Source organism: Oncorhynchus keta, unplaced genomic scaffold (assembly GCF_023373465.1).
Source record: "Oncorhynchus keta strain PuntledgeMale-10-30-2019 unplaced genomic scaffold, Oket_V2 Un_contig_29351_pilon_pilon, whole genome shotgun sequence".
Taxonomy (NCBI): domain Eukaryota; kingdom Metazoa; phylum Chordata; class Actinopteri; order Salmoniformes; family Salmonidae; genus Oncorhynchus; species Oncorhynchus keta.
In genome coordinates, this window is record NW_026286501.1 from 1 (window position 1) to 3,972 (window position 3,972).

General features: G+C 55.5%; 1 long non-coding RNA gene across 1 annotated transcript; it reads right to left on the minus strand.

The window, feature by feature from the left end:
• Positions 1-5: 5 nt before the first annotated feature.
• LOC127923332 (uncharacterized) lies at positions 6-3,949 on the minus strand. The gene is made up of 3 exons (XR_008114126.1): positions 3,387-3,949; positions 148-429; positions 6-100 (listed from the first exon to the last, which is right to left on the minus strand). It is a non-coding gene; the product is annotated as an uncharacterized LOC127923332 (long non-coding RNA).
• Between the last annotated feature and the right edge of the window lie 23 nt (positions 3,950-3,972).

Sequence of the window (3,972 nt, forward strand, 5' to 3'; positions counted from 1 at the left end):
ACATACCTGTCAGTAGTTACTGCTACAGTGACAATCACATACATTCAACATACCTGTCAGTAGTTACTGCTACAGTGACAATCACATACATTCAACATACCTGTCAGTGGTTACTGCTACAGTGACAATCACATACATTCAACATACCTGTCAGTAGTTACTGCTACAGTGACAATCACATACATTCAACATACCTGTCAGTAGTTACTGCTACAGTGACAATCACATACATTCAACATACCTGTCAGTAGTTACTGCTACAGTGACAATCACATACATTCAACATACCTGTCAGTAGTTACTGCTACAGTGACAATCACATACATTCAACATACCTGTCAGTGGTTACTGCTACAGTGACAATCACATACATTCAACATACCTGTCAGTAGTTACTGCTACAGTGACAATCACATACATTCAACATACCTGTCAGTAGTTACTGATACAGTGACTGTCACGTTCTGACCTTTATTTTCTGTGTTTTGTGTTTAGTTAGTATGGTCAGGGCGTGAGTTGGGTGGGTAGTCTATGTTTGTTTGTCTAGGTTTTGGGAATTTCTATGTTTCGGCCTAGTATGGTTCTCAATCAGAGGCAGGTGTCATTAGTTGTCTCTGATTGAGAATCATACTTAGGTAGCCTGGGTTTCACTGTGTGTTTGTGGGTGATTGTTTCCTGTCTCTGTGTATGCACCAGATAGGACTGTAATTTGAGTTTTCACGTTTTCTTGTTTTGTTAGTTTGTTCATGTGTACCTTATAGCATTAAAGAAGTACCATGGAAAATTACCACGCCGCGTATTGGTCCTCTGATCCGTTTCGCCTCCTCTTCGGAAGAAGAGGAGGAAACTCGTTACAGAATCACCCACCACAATCGGACCAAGCGGCGTGGTAAAGGACAGCGACGACAGCAGCAGCAGCAACAACAACAGCGGCCAGCATCAGAGCTGAATCTGGACTACACAACTTGGGAGGAGATAGATAGGTGGGCGGTCGACCCAGGGAGAGTGCCGGAGCCCGCCTGGGATTCGATGGAGCAATGCAAGGAAGGTTACAGGAGAATGAGGTTGGCTGGGAAAAATCGCAGCCCCAAAGCAGAGCTGGAGGCAGCGAAAGCTGATCGGGCGGCAATATGAGGAGCCAGCACGGCAGTGCGACAGGTACGAGAGGCAGCCCCAAATTTTTTTGGGGGCACACGAGGTGTGGTACTAAGCCAGGTAGCAGACCTGAGCTCACCTCGTGCTTATTATGAGCAGCGCATTACTGGTCAGGCACCGTGTTATGCGGTTGAGCGCACGGTGTCGCCAGTGCGTGTCCATAGCCCGGTGCGCTATAGGGCAGCCCCCGAGAGTGCCATGCGAGTGTGGGCATTGAGCCAGGGCGTATGGTGCCTGCTCAGCGGGTCTGGTCGCCGGTACGCAGTCTTGGTCCAGGTTATCCTGCGCCGGCTCTGCGTGCTGTGTCTCCGGGGCGCTGGGAGGGTGCAGTGCGTCCTCTGCCTGCGCTCCGCTCGTACCGGGCAACTGTGGGAGTGGAGCCTAGGGGAGAGGTGCGTGTAGTAAGCACTAGATCTCCCGTAGCTTACCCACAGCCCGGTTCAACCTGTGCCTGCACTCTTGAGGGTCCGGCTCGAGTAGTTGTCCAGCCTGGGGAAGTGGTGCCAAGGCTGCGCACCAGAGCTCCAGTGCTCCCCCACAGCCCGGTCTTTCAGGCTCCTCCTAACACCAAGCCTCCTGAAAGTCTCCCCAGCCTGGTAGTTCCTGTGGCAGCCCCACGCACCAGGCTGTCTCTCAGTCCCTCCTGCAGGTGCTCCCGCCTGTCCGGCGCCGCTGCCGGAGCGTCCCGCCTGTCCGGCGCCGCTGCCGGAGCTCCCGCCTGTCCGGAGCTCGCTGCCTGCCGGGCCTGTCCGCGCCGCTGCCGGAGCCTCCCGCCTGTCCGGCGCCGCTGCCGGAGCCTCCCGCCTGTCCGGCGCCGCTGCCGGAGCCTCCCGCCTGTCCGGCGCCGCTGCTGGAGCGTCCCGCCTGTCCGGCGCCGCTGCCTCCTGTAGCAGCTCGCAGCCGCACCAGGCTGTCTCTCTGTCTCGCTCTCTGCAGGTGCTCCCGCCTGTCCCGGCGCCGCTGCCGGAGCCTCCCGCCTGTCCGGCGCCGCTGCCGGAGCCTCCCGCCTGTCCGGCGCTCGCTGCCGGAGCCTCCCGCCTGTCCGGCGCCGCTGCCGGAGCTCCCGCCTGTCCGCGGCAGCCTCCCCGCCTGTCCGGCGCCCGCTGCTGGAGCCTCCGCCTGTCCGGCGCCGCTGCCGGAGCCTCCCGCCTGTCCGGCGCTGCTGCCGGAGCTCTCCGCCTGTCCGGCGCTGCTGCCGGAGCCTCCCGCCTGTCCGGCGCCGCTGCCGGAGCGTCCCGCCTGTCTGGCGCTCGCTGCCGGAGCGTCCCGCCTGTCTGGCGCTGCTGCCGGCGCGTCGCTCCTGTCCGGCGCCGCTGCCGAGCCTCCCGCCTGTCCGGCGCCGCTGCCGGGAGCGTCCCGCCTGTCCGGCGCCGCTGCCGGAGCCCCTCAGCCCAGAGGCGCCAGAGCTCCTCAGCCCAGAGGCGCCAGAGCCCCTCAGCCCAGAGGCGCCAGAGCCCCTCAGCCCAGAGGCGCCAGAGCCCTCAGCCCAGAGGCGCCAGGAGCCCCTCAGCCCAGAGGCGCCAGAGCCCCTGTCCCTTTGTCCAGAGCCCCTGCCCCTGTCCCTCTGTCCAGAGCCCCTGTCCCTCTGTCCAGAGCTTCTGCCCCTCTGTCCCGAGCTGCCCCTCTGTCCAGTGGGGTCATTGAGAGGGGTTGCCATGGTGAGAAAGCCAACGGAGGCGGACAAAGACAATGGTGAAGTGGGGTCCGCGTCCCGCGCCAGAACCGCCACCGCGGACAGACGCCCACCCAGACCCTCCCCATAGGTCAAGGTTTTGCGGCCGGAGTCCGCACCTTTGGGGGTACTGTCACGTTCTGACCTTTATTTTCTGTGTTTTGTGTTTAGTTAGTATGGTCAGGGCGTGAGTTGGGTGGGTAGTCTATGTTTGTTTGTCTAGGTTTTGGGAATTTCTATGCTTCGCCTAGTATGGTTCTCAATCAGAGGCAGGTGTCATTAGTTGTCTCTGATTGAGAATCATACTTAGGTAGCCTGGGTTTCACTGTGTGTTTGTGGGTGATTGTTTCCTGTCTCTGTGTATGCACCAGATAGGACTGTAATTTGAGTTTTCACGTTTTCTTGTTTTGTTAGTTTGTTCATGTGTACCTTAAAACATTAAAGAAGTACCATGGAAAATTACCACGCCGCGTATTGGTCCTCTGATCCGTTTCGCCTCTCCTCTTCGGAAGAAGAGGAGGAAACTCGTTACAGTGACAATCACATATATTCAACATACCTGTCAGTAGTTACTGCTACAGTGACAATCACATACATTCAACATACCTGTCAGTAGTTACTGCTACAGTGACAATCACATACATTCAACATACCTGTCAGTAGTTACTGCTACAGTGACAATCACATACATTCAACATACCTGTCAGTAGTTACTGCTACAGTGACAATCACATACATTCAACATACCTGTCAGTAGTTACTGCTACAGTGACAATCACATACATTCAACATACCTGTCAGTAGTTACTGCTACAGTGACAATCACATACATTCAATAACAAAATCTTCAGATTTAGTTTTCTGTTTTCATCCCTCATTAATCTCATCAGAATTGCATTGAGATGTTAAGATTTAAGATATTCAAGTTTAAAATAAAGTGTTACATAGATTCTGGACCGTTTCCCAGGTATTTATTGTTGCTGACTCGTTATAAATAGGAGTTTCCTCTCAGGTCCCGCGGTCTGTATTTGGGTGTAAAATCCTCCAAGTCATCATAAAACTCTGGCAACAGAGTGTGATGTTTACCCCTCAGCCTGGAAGGTTGTTCCCTAGTTGAAGAGGCCAGTCCCAACCCATCCCACGGT